This window comes from Phyllostomus discolor, chromosome 1, assembly GCF_004126475.2.
Source record: "Phyllostomus discolor isolate MPI-MPIP mPhyDis1 chromosome 1, mPhyDis1.pri.v3, whole genome shotgun sequence".
In the NCBI taxonomy this organism is placed as follows: domain Eukaryota; kingdom Metazoa; phylum Chordata; class Mammalia; order Chiroptera; family Phyllostomidae; genus Phyllostomus; species Phyllostomus discolor.
The window spans coordinates 112,290,533-112,308,573 of record NC_040903.2 but is presented as its reverse complement, the minus strand read 5'-3'; the positions used below and the strand labels follow the sequence as shown (position 1 = coordinate 112,308,573).

Here is an 18,041-nt window from a genome sequence, read left to right as displayed (position 1 = left end):
TGGGAAAATAAAGACAACTATACTTGAGAAACAATAAAAATTATAATTTTATCAATTTTTGAGGGATACAATTTTTTTCTATAGCTTGTTGATTTTCTATCTCAACAATATCCACGTTTTATTGTTTCATTCCTTCTAATTGCATTAGAGCATATTTTTCTTTTTTTACCTTAAAATGGAAGTTTAGATCATTATTTCAGATCCATCCTCTTGTCTAAAATAAGCATTTAAAGCTACACATGTCATAAGTGTCATGCAGCAGAAACCAACATTTTGATATGTCATGTTCTTTTTTTTCATTCAATTTAAATAAATTTCTAATTTTCCTTGTGATTTCTTTTTTGAGCACTGGTCTGTTTAAATATATGATTTTAAATGTTTACATATTTTAGCCATTCTAGAAACATCTTTTTGGTTTTGGTTTCTAATTTCATTATTACCAAAAATAAATTCTGGGAGTTCTGGCCAAGATGGAGGCATAGGTAGAAACCCTTTTCTTTCTTTATTTTTTAGTCAAATGCTTTTATTTTCTATTATTTGTTTTTTTTTAATTTTATTTTTATTACTTTATTATTGTTCAATTACAGTTGACTTCATTTTCAACTTACCACTCCCCCAATGCCAGCCAAACCCACCTGCCTCCCTCGTTTCCACCCTCCTCCTTGGTTTTGTCCATGTGTCCTTATTACTAGTTCCTGAAAACCCTTCTCCCCACTGTCCCCCCTTTCCCTCTCACTATTGTTAAATTGTTCTTAATTTCAATTTCTCTGGTTATATTTTGTTTGCTTTTTTCTTTTGTTGATATGCTGCAGTTAAAGGTGAGATTATATGGTATTTGTCCCTCACTGCCTGGCTTATTTCACTTAGCATAATGCTTTCCATCCAACCTTAGTATTGTGAAGGGTAGGCACTCCTTTCTTTCTGCTGTGTAGAATTCCATAGTGTAAATGTATAATACTTTTTTGATCCATCCATTCACTGATGGACACTTAAGCTGCTTCCAGCACTTGGCTATTGTAAACTGTGCTGCTATGAACATTGGGATGCATAGGTTGTTCTGGATTGGTGTTTGAGAACTCTTAGGATATAATTCCAGCAGTGAAATTGCTGGGTTAAAAGGAGGTTCCATTTTTACTTTTCTGAGGAAATTCCATACTGTTTTCCACAGTGGCTGCACCAGTATGCATTCCCACCAACAGTGCACTAGGGTTTCCTTTTCTCCACACCCTCTCCAACACTTGCTTCTTGATTTGTTTATGATGGCCATTTTGACTGATGTGAGGTGGTATATCATTGTGGTTTTAATTTGTATTTCACTGATGGCTAGTGATGTGGAGGATCTTTTCATATGTCTCTGGACCCTCTGTAGGTCCTCCTTGAAGAAGTGTCTATTCAAGTTTTTCACCCATTTTTTAACTGTTTTTTTTTTGTTTTTTTTTTGTTTTGTTTTGTTTTGTTTTGTTTTGTCTTCCTGGAGAGGAGTCATGTGAGTTCTTTATATATTTTGGACATCAAACCCTTGTCCAAAGTATGACTGGCAGATATGCTTTCCCATACAGTTGGTTCTTTTTTAATTTCAATGCTGTTTTCTTTAGCCATGCAGAAGTTTTTAATTTGATGAGATCCCATTTGTTTATTATTTCCTTTATGTCCCTTGTTTGAGGGGATATATCAGTGAAGATGTTGCTGTGTGAAATGTCTGAGATACTCCTGCTGAGATACTTAAGTCTTTTATCCACCTTGAATTTATTTTTGTGTATGGTGTAAGTTGGTGAGTGAGTTTCATTTTTTGCATGTCCATATCTCTCATATCTGTCCATATCTCCCAACATCATTTGTTGAAGAGGCTCTTTTTACTCCATTTTATGCTTCTTCCTCCTTTGTCAAATATTAATTGAACATAGAGACTTAGGTTTTGTTCTGGGCTTTCCATTCTGTCCCATTGGTCTATATGTCTGTTCTTATGTCAGCACTAGTCTGTTTTGATTACTGTGGACTTCTAGCACAGTTTGATATAAGTTATTGTGATCCCTCCTGCTTTGTTCTTCTCCAAATTTCTGCAGCTATACAGGGTTGTTTCTGGTTCCATATAAATTTCTGAAATGTTTGTTTTATAACTGTGAAATATGTCATTAGTACTTTAATATGAATTACATTGAATCTAAAAATTGTTTTGGGTAGTATGGACATTTGGATGATGTACATTCTTTCCATCCATGAGCATGGTATATGCTTCCATTTTTTTGTGTCTTCCTTAATTTCTTTCTTTAGTATTGTATAGTTTTTTGAGTATAGGTCTTTAACCTCTTTGGTTAGGTTTTTTTCTTAGGTACCTTATTTTCCTTGCTGCTATATCAAATAGGATATTTTTTCCTGATTTCTGTTTCTAAAATTTCATTGTTGGTGTACAAAAATGCCTTTAATTTCTCAGTATTGACTTTGTATCCCACTGTTTTGCCAACTTCATTTATTAGGTTGAATAGTTTTTTGGTGGAGTCTATAGAATTTTCTATGTACATTATCATGTCACCTGCAAACAAGGGTAATTTTACTTCCTCCTTTCCAATTTGGATGCCATTTATTTTTTATCTTGTCTGATTGCTGTGGCTAAGGCTTCCAATACTGTGTTGAATACAAGTGGTGAAAGTAGACAACCTTGTCTTGATTGTGATTTTAGTGGGAAAGCTCTAAGTTTTGCCCATTGAGTATGATGTTGGCTGTAGGTCTCTCATATATGGCCTTTATTGTTTTGAGGAATGTTCCCTCTATTCCCATTTTACTAAGTATTTTTATCAAAAATGGGTGCTGTACCTTATCAAATCTTTTTCTCTGCATCTATTGATGTGGTCATTTGTTTTTTGTCTTTGCATTTGTTTATGTGATGTATTATGTTTAGTGATATGTGAATATCATACCATCCTTGCATCCCTGGGATGAAACCCACTTAATCATGGTCTATGATCTTTTTAATGTATTGCTGGGTGCAGTTTGCCAATGTTTTGTTGAGGATTTGACATCTATGTTCATCAGCGATATTGACCTGAATTTTTCTTTCTTTGTTATGCATTTATTTGATTTTTCTGATTAGGATGATGCTGGTTTCATAAAAAGAGTTTGAGAGTCTTCCATTTCTTCAGTTTCTTTGGAATAATCTGTGGAAGATGGGGGTTAACTCTCCCTAAAATGCTTTGTAAAAATCTCCTGTGATACTGTCTGGTCCAGGTCTTTTATGTGTTGGAAGCTTTTTGATTACTATTTCAGTTGCATCCACTGTTATTGATTTGTTCAGGTTTTCTGCTTCTTCTTCATTGAGTTTAGGAAGATTATATTTTTCTAGAAATTTTTCCATTTCACCTAGATTTTCAAATTTCTTGGCATGTAAATCTTTGAGGTAATTTCTTACAATCCTTTGTATTTCTGTGGTATCAGTTGTAACCTCTCTTCTTTAATTTCCAATTGTATTTATCTGGGTCCTCTCTCTTTTTTTCTTGATGAGCCTGCTTAAAGGCTTGTTGACTATGTTTATCTTTTCAAAGAACCAGCTCTTGAATTTGTTGATCCTTAGAATTTTTTTAGTCTCCATGTCATTAAATTCTGCTTGGTTCTTTGTTATTTCCTTCCTTCTACTTGCTCTGGGCTGTCTTTGTTATTGTTCCTCAAATTCTTGTAGGTGTAGGATTAAGTTGTTTATTTGAAATGCTTCTTTCTTTTTTTAGGTAGGCCTGTATTGCTATGAACATCCCTCTCAAACTGTCTTTGCTTTTTCCCATTAGTTCTGGATTATTGCAAGTTCATTTTCATTTGTTTCCAGAAATTTTTGATTTCTTCCTTAATCTAATTCTTGACCCATTTATTATTTAATCGCATGGTATTCAATCTCCCTGAGTTTGTTTGTTTAAGGTTTTTTTTCCTTGAGATTGGTTTCTAGTTTCAGTCCGTTGAGGTAAAAGAAAATGTTTGATATGATTTCAATTTTCTTGAATTTCTTGAGGCTTTTTTGTGTCCTATCACGTGGTCTATCTTTGAAAATGTTCCATGTGCATTTGAAAAGAATGTGTATTTAGCTTCTTCAGGATGAAATACTCTCTCTATATATCAGTTAAGTTCATTTCATCTAGGGCATTGTTCAATGCCACAATATCTCTGTTGATATTTTGTTTGGAAGGTCTGTCCATTTTTTGACAGTGGGGTTTTAAAATTCCCTACTATAATTGTGTTGCCATCAATATCTTTCTTGAAGTCCTCCAAGATTTTCTTTATGTATTTGTGTGCTCCTATGTTGGATGCATATATATTTACAATGTTTATGTTTTCTTGATGGATTCTTCCCTTGAGTATTATGAAGTGACCTTCTTGGTCACTTTTTATGACTCTTTCTTTGAAGTCTATTTTTTTTCTGAATAGAGTATTGCTACCCTGGCATTTTTTTCCCTGTCCATTTGTTTGGAATATTTAATTCTAGCCCTTCACTTTCAGCCTGTATAAATATTTTGTTCTAAGGTGGGTCTCTTGTAGGCAGCATATTTGTGGGTCATGCTTTCTTATCCATTCAGCTCTTCTTGAGTTCTTTAATTGGGGAATTTAATCCATTTAATTTTAAGGTTATTATTGATAAGTACCTATTCATTGCCATTTTTTCATACCTGTGTTCCTCTCTATTCACTGTTTTCTCCTGTTCTAAAGCAAACCCTTTAGCATCTCTCACAGAGCTGGTACAGAGAAGATATATTCCTTGAGGCTTCTTTTGTACAGGAAGCTCCTTATTTGGCCTACCATTTTAATTGAGAGCCTTGCTGGATAAAGTAGTCTTGGTTTCAGTTCTCCAATTCCCATTACATGGAATATTTCTTTCCATTCCCTCCTGGCTTGGAACATTTACCTTGTGAAGTCACAAGGTAATGGAAGTCAGCTGCTAGTGTTAGTGGGTCTCTCTTGTATGCTACTTCCTGCTGTTTCCTTGCTGCCTATAAGATTCTCTATTTATCTTGGAATTTTGACATTTGTATTATGATGTGTCTTGAAGTGAGTCTGTTTGGGTTCCTCTGGATTGGGACTCTCTGTGTTTCCTGGATTTGTGTGACCTTTTCTCTCATCAAATTAAGGAAGTTTTCCATCATTCCTTTTTCAAAAAGGTTTTCTATCTCTTGCTCTTCTTCTTCTCATTCTGGTATCCCTATTATACAGATGTTGTGATGTTTCATGTTGTCCTGCATTTACCTTAACCCCTCTTTGTTTTTTCTGAGCCCTTTTTTCCTTCTCTTTTTCTGGGTGTTTCTTTCTACTTTGTCCTCCAGCTGGCTGATCCAATCCTTTGCTTCATCTAGCCTGCTTTTGATTTCTTCTACTGTGTTCTTCAGTTCAGAAATTGTATTCTTCATTTCTTCTTGGCCCTTGTTGATAGTTTCTATTTTGTTTTTCATGTTGATATAGTTTGCAGTGGGCTTATTGTAGTTTCCTTGTAACCATTACTTTGAACTCAATATCTGATAGCTGACTTCAGTTCAACTTACTTCTATTTTGTTTAGCATTGCTTCTGAGGCTTTGTACTTTTCTTTTATTTTTGGGATTGTTGCTTTTTCTTCCCATTGTTTGTGAGACTCTTCTTGTTAGTCTCTGCTTTTTAAATTGATCTGTTCTGAGTCCCTGGGTTTATGATGTGAACTTTTATGGTAGAAGATCTTTGATATTGAGTGGTGCAGCCTCCTTGACCCCCTGAGCTCACTGGCCCTGGGCTGCCATTTATGTTGGCTCTCTGTATGTCTTTGGATTTTGATTGTTGTTTGGTCTTTCTTTGGTGGGTCTATCCCAGTGGCTGGTTAGCTGAGGGTCACTCCATCTACTACATCTTGTATTCTGTTGTATGGGTGTGGACAGGCTGTGCTGAAGTTGGTTCTTCCTTGTGTACAAGGTTTTGAGGATTTGCTCTTAATGTTGTTCAGTTGTTTGTTCTGAGTAATTTCTCCACCATTTAATCATATTTCCAGATAGCTCTTGGGTTGACTTAGTATGGCTTCTATTCCCTGTTCACCTTCTTCTGTTGTTATCTGTTGGTGGTTCCTTTGTTGGTGGGTTTCCTCTTTCAGCAGGTATTCTGGTGTTCACAGCTTCCACCTAGTCTTTTCTGTGATAATTTGGAGGGAGGAGGCAAAATGGTTTAAGACAGCAGGGTATATTTTATGGTATTTAAAGTACCAACCCATAGAGAAGAGATAGGAGATCCTTTGGATATATATAGTGTTAACTGTGATATTTCACCCAACTAGCCCTTTTTAGAAAGGGTGGAAAGAAGATAAGACTCTTGTTGGGGAGGGAAGGATTGTGAGTTGGATCTAGAAAGCAGTGAGCTTGTGGGAGGTCAGATTATGAAGTAAGTGAGAGTGTGTAATAGAAAAATAGGTGTAGTGTGTGTGAGAATAGCATTAATCATAACAGTAATAAGCTCAGGAAACAGTGAAGTAAGGTAAAATCTGGATGGGGAGCTATATAGTATTGACAATTGTAAGGAACAGCAATTATTTACAATAATAATGGAGCAACAATCGTATGACAGAGTTTATGTGATCTGGATGACAATAACAGGAAGTATAAGACCTAGAGTAGTGTGCTAGGGGAACACATGTGAAGTGAAAGATGGTAAATTAAAAATACACTATGAAAGAGAGAAGAAGAGAAACCAGTCAAACAGTGCAATTTAACAAGCCAAGCAAAGGCTAAACAAAGAGAAGAGAAATACACAATTATTAATAAAATGCAAGATGTAAGAATAATGAAAAATAATAATACAAATATACAATAACTTGCAAGTTCTCTATAGTATCAAAGTGAAATTTGTCTCAATGTCTCTGCTGTTAGGAAAACCTCTATTTGGGTCCAACTGTAGTCTTTTCACAGTTCCAGGTTTCATTTTCTCACTTGTGGGAATTAAAAAAAAAGGAAGTGAGAAGAGATATAAAGATAAAGATAGGAAGAAGGGAAGAAGGAATAAAATAAGAAAGAAAGAAAGAAGGAAAGAAAGGAAGGAGTTAAAATAAAAAAAAAAAACTTAAAAAAGTCTTCTGCTGGCTTCAAACGGGCCAAGCCAGTTCTGCTGGGCTTCCTGGCTGCAGAAGGCTGAGGGGGAATTGGTTTGCTTTTTCTCCCTCCTGAGCTGCAATCTTAGCAGTTGCCCAGCCTCCAGCCCATTTCCTCAGTTCCTTGCTGAGTCCCCAGTGCCCTTCTGCTCCCAGCCTAGGGCTTTAGTCCATCAGTGTGCTGTCTTTGATTTGCACCAATTAGGGGCATTCACACACCATTTTCTTGATCTTTGTTGTCCTAGATACCAGGGACTCTCAGCACCCCTTCAGGCTGGTTTAGCCTCCATACTGAGTTAAGTCTTTCTGGGGATTGCTGACTCCATGAGCCCTGCAGTTCTCCTGTGCAGTGGCATGTCTGCCTTCCTCCCAGAGAGCCAGCTGGCCCTGCAGGGCAGGGGTGCCACTGTGGCTGTAACTGCAGATTCAGGTACAGACCTCCTCTGCTGTTTCCCCTGATGTGCAGGCATTGGGTGTCTGGTGCCTCTGGGTGGTGTGGTCAGCCACACTCCATCCAGGGCCTGTGGCTGTGGAGATAAGAGCAGCTGCTGGTCCCATAGAGTCAGGCATGCTCCCTCCTGGTGCTGTGGGTGTGAGCACTTGGTCTCTGCTACTTGGCCAGGATAAGCAGCCACCCATCCTGCAGGTTCAGGTGTGTGTTCTCCTCAGGGCTTCAGGTGTGAGCCCAGGGCCTTCCATGATACCTTAGGAGCACCACATGTCTGGGTAGGGTTAAGGGCACAGAGGCCGGGGGACTACTTCAGGAGAATTTCCTAAACATCCACCGAGTGCCTCTTTTTTCATTTGTTTTTAATTCTTCCTGCTCAAGCCTGCCACTCCATACAAAGGCCTAGACTCTCACACAACCCATTTCTCTAACCAGACCAGGGACTATCTGGGTCAGGGTCCTTCACTGCCCCACTCTCCCCAGCCAGTGTCCACAATCTCAGCAAGTGTTAGTTTACTTCATCCTTATTGCCCACCTATGACTTCAAGAAACCAGGTCTCTTCTGGTGCTGCTCAAACTGTGTTTTGCAGGGGATGAAGCCATTGACGCAGTTTTCTCCCAAGAACCCTGCAGCAGACCTGGCAGGTGCCAGACCTGGGGCTATAGCCTCCCTGGTCCCGGAGGTGGACCCAGGGACCTTATTGTACTCAAGCACTCTCCTTACCATCTGATTTTTTAATACCCTCAACAATATTTGGTCTCCAATCTTCACATATGCTGGGATACTGTTGGCTGTTCGCTCTGTTCCTCAGAAGATTGGCTAGGTGTTTCACCCTTGTGCAGGGGCAAGCAGACTCCACTCCCACCTGTCTCGCTGCCATCTTCCATTGCTCCCTATTTTTTCTTTTGGTTTAAATTTTAAGTTAATAATTGATAGAAGAATTAATATTTCTAACTACAATCATAGATAGTCTATTTGTGCTTTTATTCTCTCACTTTTTGCTTCATGCATTTTTATTTTCTAAGATGCACACATATATCTCCTTAAATAATTGACTACTTTTTCATTATGAAAGTCCTTCTTTATCTTGGGTAATACTCCATGCTTTCAAATATATACTTTGTAGCCACTCCAAAAACATATATTTTGAGCTTTTCTTGTGATTAATGTGTGTATGGTATATCTTTACCCATCATTTTGCTGTTAACCTAGTTGTCTCCTTATACTTAAAATGAAACTCTTGCCAAAAGCATATAGTGGGACCTTTGCAGGTATACCTTAGTTGGAGCTGGAGCATCCCTGTCAGGAAAATGGAGTTAGGCAGGCTCCCTCATTGGATATCCAGGTGACTGTACCTTGGCTGTGTTTATGTGGCCTTGAGTGAGGGCCCACATGCATAGAATGAAGCTCTGTTATATAACTGAAGGTCAGTATTTGCACCTTGCTGGCCTTGGGTGCATTTAGTTATAAGGAAGTTGGGAGCAACTCATGGCTTGTGGCACAGATGGACCACCCCACCCCAGAGTAAAACTGTCAGACATCCCATGACTCAGTGAATTTTTTGCCATCTGCCAGAGTCCCTTGTGAACCTACATGGCCCTGAATAACTGCAGGACAATCTCCTATAAATCAAAAAGTCACAGTCCAATTACTGGTCAGGGCACATGCCTAGGTTGTGGGTCCAATCCCTGGTTGGGGCATGTACAAGGGGCAACTGATCAATATTTCTCTCTCACATGTATCTTTCTTTTCCTCTTTCTCCCTCCCTTCCTATCTGTCTGAAAATAAATAAACATGTCCTTAGGTGAGGATTTTATATATATATATATATACATATATATATATATATATATATATATATGTATATATATATATAGTAAGGTTTTGTTTTGTTTTATTTTGTTTTTCTAGTCTGACAATCTCTACCTTAAATTAGAATGCTTAATTCACTTATATTTAAAATAATCATTGACAAAGTGGTTTTATTTCTACTCTATCATCATTTTTTTTCTATTTGTCTTACGTATCTTTCTTTCTTCCTTTTTCCTGTGTGTGTTTGTTGAATTACATGTTTTCTTTTCTTTTTTTTTTTCATTGCTTCTTTTGGACAGTGTTCTTTGTGTTGTCTTTATATAGTTTCATCTTAACTTGACTACTGTCTCATTACGTGTATATTTTTGTTTTAAATTTAGGGATTGCTCTGTGATTTGAATATGCCAATATACTTATCAAAGTCTACTTTCAAATTAAGATATTATATAGACTTCATATATAAGGTGATAAATTTGTAACCATATGCTTTTACTATATCTCTTCCTCTACCTCATTGTTGTTACAAAATTTACTTCACCGTTATAAACCACATAATACATTGTCATTATGTTGTTTTAAATATTCAGATTTTTAAATAAATTTTTAAAAGAAAAAATGTTTTTTAATGTTTACCCACATATTACTCTTTTTCACTGTGTTCATTTCCATGTATAATTCAAATTTCCATGTGGTGTTAGTCTCCTTCCTCCTGAAGAACCTAATTTGACAGTTCTTTCAGTGCAGGTCTGTGAAGACAATTTCTTCTAGCTTTTGCTTACTTTGAAATGTCTTTCTTTTCAACTTTATTTTTTAAGAATGTCCACTGGGATATACAATTCTAGTATTCATGTTATTTTTAAAATAATTGCCAAAGATGTCATTCTGATGACATCTTGCCACTGTTTTTAGCTTGCACTGTTTCTGATAAGAAATATAATCCTTTTGTTTTTTTCCCTTGAGTTATTTTTTCCTGCTTCTTTTTAATTTGGGGGGGGCACTGGTTTTCAGCAATATGATTATGATAGCTCTATAAGTGGCTTGTGTGTGTATGTGGATATTTAACCTGCTTGAAAATTTACTGAGAACGTCAGATAAATATTATATTATTTATTATATATTATGATATTATTATTATAATTTACCATATATCACATAAGACTGCATTATAATATTACATATAATTATATAATATAATCATATTATAGTATATGCAACATTATTAATATAATACAATATAATATAATGTATAATATCATATAACATAATAAATGTATAAATATATACATTATATTATAATAATATAATTATATTATATGATTATATATCATCATAACATTATACTATATAACAATATATCATACATTATATATAATTATATTACATTTAATTATATATAATTTTTATATATTATATATCATATATTAAAATATATAATTTATACATTATATATTACAACAACTTCTGTGAATTGTTATAATTTGGGGAGTTTTTTTCAAAATATTTTTTCTGGCCCAATTTAGCTTTCTTTCCTTCTGGAACTCTAATGGTTGTGTGTGTGTGTGTGTGTGTGTGTGTGAACACTTTCATTTGGTTCACATGTTAAATGAGCTTTTCATTTAATTTTTTCAGTATTTTTATTCCATATGCTTTCTTTTTGTGTATTTCCTACTGTCATAGTTTAATATTTCCTGGTACTTTTTCCTAGAGTGTACAATTTACTGAAATATATAGCTAGTGATATTTTTATTTCATATATTTAATTTTTTAAGCTCTAGATTTTTCATTAAATTTTTTCTACAAATTCTATTTTTTGCTGAGCTTCTTTATCTGAATTGTCATAGTGCCCACCATTTTTTTTTTGTTTTTGTTTGCTAAGTAATGACATATTTTCTGTCACCTAGGATCTGTTTTAATGACTTTGGAAAAATATACCTATGATTCTAGGCCACTTTTTTGTTTTCCTTTTTGTATGTCTATTAATTAAAATAAAATTATTGTGTATATTGTGAATGTTACTTTTTTAAAGCCAAGATATTTTTACATGAGGAGTATGGGTTTTATCCTGGCCAACAGTTAATTTGCTAATAATTCTGCTTCATTTTTCAATAATGTTGAAGTATTGTTAGGATGAATGTAACTAATTCTTATAGAGATAGAATAGATTAACTTTTATAATGATGTTCTGAAGTCTCACAGATGCTTGTTTTTTCCAATGAGGTCTCTGTGTACTGTATATTACTTGTCTATGAACTAAAAGAGATGCCTACATTTCCATTTCCATGTTGTTTTCCTCAGCACATTTCCATCCTATGTTTGATTATTTTCCTGAAAATTCCAGCCCATCAGCACCACTGAACACTGATTTGTTCATAGTCACCTGAGTGACAGTTTGTTTCCCTGCTCAAACACCAAATCTCTGTATTGTTTCCAGAAAGTACTTAGAAATGAAAAGCTGGACAGTCAAGGAGCTCACTTCAGTGTTTTTTATTCTCTGAAAGATCACAGTCCTGTACTGCCTGTGCTTCATTTTAATAGTTGTTTATGGTGGCAGGGTTATTCTGCTATGAGTTACTCTGTCATGGAAAAAAACAGAAGCTGCTTTTGTTAAGATTTATTTTGCATTGTAGTTATTATTATATGCACCTCTGCTTAAAGGCAGAGTTAGGCATTGTTCCTTTTTGTTTTCTTCTGAGCATTGTACACAGCTTGTATACTATTTGTTATGTTAATATTTAAATTTTATTAAGTATTCAATCATTAAATGTTTTGAATAAATAATTTAAATTATGAAATAAGATTATGGCAGGAATTTTAGTAACAATTTAAAACCTCTTAAAATTCATTATTACATACTAATCTTTTTTCAATTCATTAATTCTTTTATATTCTACAACAATCATCAGAATATCTGTGTTACTAATCTTCCCTTCTTATCCCTGGTAATTTAATCCTTCCATTATAATTAAAGATCATGTGAAAAGCTACAAAACATGGAGAAAACAATCTCCAACAACTGTAGGGAAGCAATCTGTCTGGGAATGGCAGTTGTAGCTCAGCCCTATGGGAAAGCCCATAGGTGCATGGTGGCACACAGGAGCCAAACCCACAGACTGGTTCTCCTGTGGGAAATCAGGCCTGCATTATACCTAGGCTGCTTTGTGACTTGCTCTTGCTAAAACTCTCTCATCCTAAATTGAAATAGCAAATGCTTACTGTATATCTTTAAAGTAACTTCTTGAAGTCTGTGCTAATTCTCCCAAGGACTAAAGTGTAACCAGACCAATTACTCTTATTGTTCCCTTGCATTTGCAAACATTTTTTCCCTTGTTAATCTGTAAGAACTAATCAGTAACATCCCTTTGGTTGCTATCTGTAAAAAGTAATTACCTGAAGCAAACCTAAGCATAATGAATGAGAACCTTCTTTGATGTACACTATTAGAAAGTCAATAAAAGCTTGTCAAGGCAAGAGTCGGGGTGCTCTCCCGTGGAGAGAGTGGCTGTACCATCCTTTTTTCTCCACAGGATTTGGTAATTCCTGTGAATTTGTGTCGTCTCATCCATAACACCATGGACACTGCAGCCTGGTGTCCACATCAACCATTTAGTAGTGTGAGTATTTATTAGGAGCCAATTGGAATATTCTTTTTTATCCTTTGTGCTTTTTTTATTGTTGTTCAAGTACAATTGTCTCCAGCTTCTCCCCACCACTCTCTCCTGCCCGACCCACCTCCAACCCTCAATCCTACCTCCCTTTGGGCTTTGTCCATGGGTTTTTTATTTTTAGGTTATTTTTCTTTATAGGTTCTAAAGTCCAACTCGAATCATTGTTCATGGTCACACAGGCCAGGCCAACAGTACTGATGACTGGGGTATGTCAATGGTCATGGAAACCCTGATGGAAAAAGATCAACACAATGGAACATACATTTTCTTTTTTTTAAGGATTTTATTTATTTTTAGAGAGGGGGGAAGGGAGGGAGAGAGAGGGAGAGAAACATCAATGTGGAGTTGCCTCTCACATAGCCCCCACTGGGGACCTGGCTTGCAATCCAGGCATGTACCCTGACTGGGAATCGAACTAGTGACCCCTTGGTTCACAACTCATGCTCAATCCCATGGTGTAGCTCACTGAGTTACACCAGCCAGGGCTGGAACACACAATTTTCATGTAATAGTGCCCAATTAAAAATTTACTGCACCTAAACATAAAGATTTTTCCTTTAGGCTACTAAATGTACTTTATTTTCTAATTTTAAAAAAGATTTTTGATCTTATCAATAGATTGGAAAGCCAGAAGAAAATGTAGTTTCATATTACATAATATATAAATATAAAAAGTGATTGAGCTGTCAGTAAGCAATTTTTAGTTTCACTCAGTTGAATTATTTAGGTAGTTCTTCTCCTGCCCTCTGATTTTCTTTCTCATTTACTTGTACACTTTGCTAATTTATCTTATCTGTACAACCTCTATGGTCTCTTTTTTCATCTCTGAAGAATACCACATTTTGCAGATCATGCTCATTCCACATGTCCTCTAACTTACCTGGGACCACACTAGTGCTTATTTAGTCAGATCTAACTAACTTTCTTGTAAATACCTACAGCAATTACCTTTTATGTTTTCACTATCTCCTGAATCCTTAAGTCATATTTTCTTCTACCAGCTAAAATGTATCCTTTATCATAGTGGATGTGGCACTAAAGTTATTGCAAGTCTTGTCTCTCAAGATATATATATTTTTTATCTTGACGTCCTTTGTAATAGCAAAGTACATGTGTGGACCAGTGCAACGTACAATCATTTTCATTTCAAATGCTTTCCATAAAGCACTTCGCTCAAAACTTGCACCCTGTTTAGAGTCCTGAAATCTACAATCAATCTGGAATTATGCATTGTGTCATCTGTCTCCTCTAAAGTCCTGCTGGCTGCAAAAGAGCTGAGAGATACTGATTGGTTAATATGAAATATTTCCAAAGGTAGACTATTGACATTTAACAGGAACTCTGGGTAATAAGGAATGAGTAGCTTCTAAAGAGTTTCTGACTGAATGGCAGGCTGATAGGGTGATATTTGGGGACTGATAACTATTTCCAGCACCTCACAAATAAGACTGTGTAAGTAGCTGACAAGTTTATCTATGTCTGGGAGAGAACATTGGAGATTAACTTAAAAATGCACCATGAACCCACTCACAAATGTACCATGGTCCTCTAATTATTCAAATATGAGATTCCTAAGAATAACATGTACTGAGATCTATAGTCACCCACCTCCAGTTTCACAGGAATCTGTTAACAGTTCACCAATTACACAAATCTGGATTCATACAAATATTTTAAATGTTTTAAAAATTGTATTTATTTACTTTTAGAGAGGGGGAAGGGAAGGAGAAAGAGAGGGACAGAGATATCAATGTGTGGTTGCCTCTCATATGCCCCCTACTGGGGACCTGACCTGCAACCCAGGCATGTGCCCTGAATGAATTGAACCAGTGACTGTTTGGTTCACAGCTCACACTCAATCCACTAAGCCATACCAGCTAGGACCATACAAAATATTTTTAAATCCAAATCATATCTTCAACTTTGTCTTGTTATGAATAGAAACATTAATGGAAAATATAGAGAGGGATCTCTAACAACCAGGTGGATATTAATATTTTGATAGCACTCCATCTTTTCTTTTAATTGTAATTTTACCTCTGTCTCTAGATTATGGAACCAGTTTCACAAAAATAATATTTTTATAATAATAAGGTTTTTAATCCTTATGTGAGGGATGCAGTGGAACCTCAATATTGTACTGCATAAAAATAAGTACTTCATTACTTTAAGACCTCATAAAACCCACCCCCTCTCCAATAAAAAATAAAGACATGTTTTCCAAAAGTCTTTTGATTTGGAATATGAAGTGGAATGATTTTTTTTCTTTTATTTTAATAGAAGAGATAGAGTGGTGCTGATGGTGGTGCTGGCTCCTCCATTATTGCAAGTATATATGTCACATAAAAGCAAAAATAACACAATGCATGTTTCTTGTCTCTCTCTCTCTCCACACACACACAGATTTTTACCAGTTAATACATTATGCAAGATAATCTTAGTGATAGTAAGCAATTTAATTCAGAAAATCCAGGCACAAATTCCTCTGGACCTATTGAAGACCGTTTTGTATAAAAATAACATTTCAGGGAATCAATATGGTTGGCAGATGGTGAAACTCATAATGTTATAACAGCTCAAATAAATCTACTTAGCTCACCTTATTTTTCCAAATCTTGTGTTAGTTTTATTAAAATTAAAAGTATGAACCCTGACTGCTGTGGCTCAATGGATTGAGTGCCAGACTGTGAAGCAAAGGGTTGCCAGTTCAACCTAGTCAAGGCACAGGCCTGGGTTGCAGATCAGGTCTCTGGGGGTGGGGGTGCATGAGGGGGCAACCATAAATGGATGTTTCTCTCGCTTTCTCCTCTCTTCCTTCCCCTCTCTCTAAAAATAAAATAAATAAAATCTTTTAAAAAATAAATGTATGGGTTTAGTGAGCAATAGAAATTTATATGCAGTCATTTAGGAAAATGATTTTAAAAATCTTTAAGTATATTTCAGAAAGTAACTACTTAGTTTAAAAATAGAGCTAAATGTCTCACTAAGAAACAAATACATGAAAATATGCTCTATGAACAGAAATTATATAGTTTTTATTTTTGTATGACTTTGGGAATATTGAGAAAACCTCAGCAAAGTTAACAGATACAGTCTTATCAATATAAAGAGAATCTGGATATTTGCTTAAAATTAAATCAAATGAAACAAGCATGAAATTATGAAACTTTATACACACATCCACAATGAAAATATTGCATTAAGGCACTTATAATATATATAATATATATTATATATATATTATATATATATCATTCATTATATATGAATGATATATATATAATGAATGATATATATTCATTATTCAGAATTTAATAGTTTGAGTTCTTTATTTATAAAAATATTATTTACTATCTCCTCCTCCAAAGTATAAAATGAAAAAAATTAAAATGTGGGTAAAATCTGAAAAATAACAAAGAAATTAGCCCTGGCTGGTGTGGCTCAGTGGGTTTAGTGCTGGCCTGCAAACCATGGGTCACCAGTTGGATTCACAGTCAGGGCACATGCCTGGGTTGTGGGCCAGATTCCCAGTAGAGGGCATGCAAAAGACAACCACACATTGACATTTCTCTCCTTCTCTTTCTCCCTTCATCCCCCTCTGTTTACAAATAAATGCATAATATCTTTTTTAAAAAAGAAATAAAGAAAGAAATGAAGAAAAATCGAGGAGATGAATTTATTCAGTTACTCATTCAATCATTCAACATAGCTATTGAGTACTGACTATGTACAGGCACTGCGTGTTATTAATGTAGAACCTAACATAAATTCTGATAATAAGGGCTTCTATTTTTTAATAAGTACTTTTAATTTTTATTGTTGTTCAAGTAGAGATTTCTGACTTTTGCCCCACACCACCCCAGCCTTTCTAACCTTCCTTCCTGTTTCCACACCCCCCACTGTTATTGTCTATGTGTCCTTTACAGTTGTTCCAGTAAATGCTTCATCATTTTCCTCCATTATCCCCTCCACTCTCCCATCTGGTTACTATCAGCATGTTCGCAATTTCAATGTCTTTGGTTATATTTTGCTTGCTTGTTTGTTTTGTTGATTAGGTTTCAGTTAAAGGTGAGATCATACCATATTTATCTTTCACCACCTGACTTATTTCCCTTAGAGTACTGCTCTCCAGTTCCATCCATGCTGTCATGTCACAAAGGATAGGAGCTCCTTCTTTCTTTCTGCTGGGTAGAATTCCATTGTGTAAAGGTACCATAGTTTTTTTGATCTATTCATTTACTGATGGGAACTTCACTTACTTATAACACTTGGATATTAAAACTTGTGCTGCTATGAACATTGGGGTGCATAGGTTCTTTTGGATTGGTGTTTCAGGGCCCTTAGGATATGATCCCAGCAGTGGAATTGCTGGGTCAAAAGGCAGTTCCATTTTTAGTTTTCTGAGAGAATTCCATACTGTTTTCCACAATGGTCACATTACTCTGCAATCCCACCAACAGTGCACTAGGGTTTCCTTTTCTCCACAACCTCTCCAACACTTGTCATTTCTTAATTTGCTTATGATGGGCATTCTCACTGGTATAAAGTGGTATCTCATTGTGTTTTTAATTTGCAACTCTTTGATGGCTGGCAATACTGAGCACCTTTTCATATGTCTCTGGACGCTCTGTATGTCCTCCTTGGTGAAGTATGTGTTCAAGTCCTTTGCCCATTTATTAATTGGGCTGCAGATATTCTTAGAATGGAGTCATGTGAGTTCTTTATGTATGTTAGAGATCAAACCATTGTCTGAGGTATCATTGGCAAATATGTTTTCCCATACAGTTGGTTCTCTTTTCATTTTAATGCTATTTTCTTTAACTGTGCAGAAGTTTTTTTATTTTGATGAGATCCCATTTGTTTATTCTTTCCTTTATGTCCTTTGCTCTAGGGGACATACCAGTGCAAATATTGGTGTGTGGAATATCTGAGATTTTCCTGCCTATGTCCTCCTGAAGGATTTGCATGGTGTCATGACTTACATTTAAGTCTTTTATCAACTTTGAATTTATTTTTGTTTATGCTGTAAGTTGGTGGTCAAGTTT

At 35.6% G+C, this 18,041-nt stretch overlaps 1 long non-coding RNA gene across 1 annotated transcript; it reads right to left on the bottom strand.

Moving 5' to 3' along the window:
• Positions 1–680: 680 nt before the first annotated feature.
• On the bottom strand, positions 681–17,095 carry LOC118500283. Its single transcript, XR_004902846.1, has 3 exons — positions 16,969–17,095; positions 8,374–8,377; positions 681–714 (listed from the first exon to the last, which is right to left on the bottom strand). It is a non-coding gene; the product is annotated as an uncharacterized LOC118500283 (long non-coding RNA).
• Between the last annotated feature and the right edge of the window lie 946 nt (positions 17,096–18,041).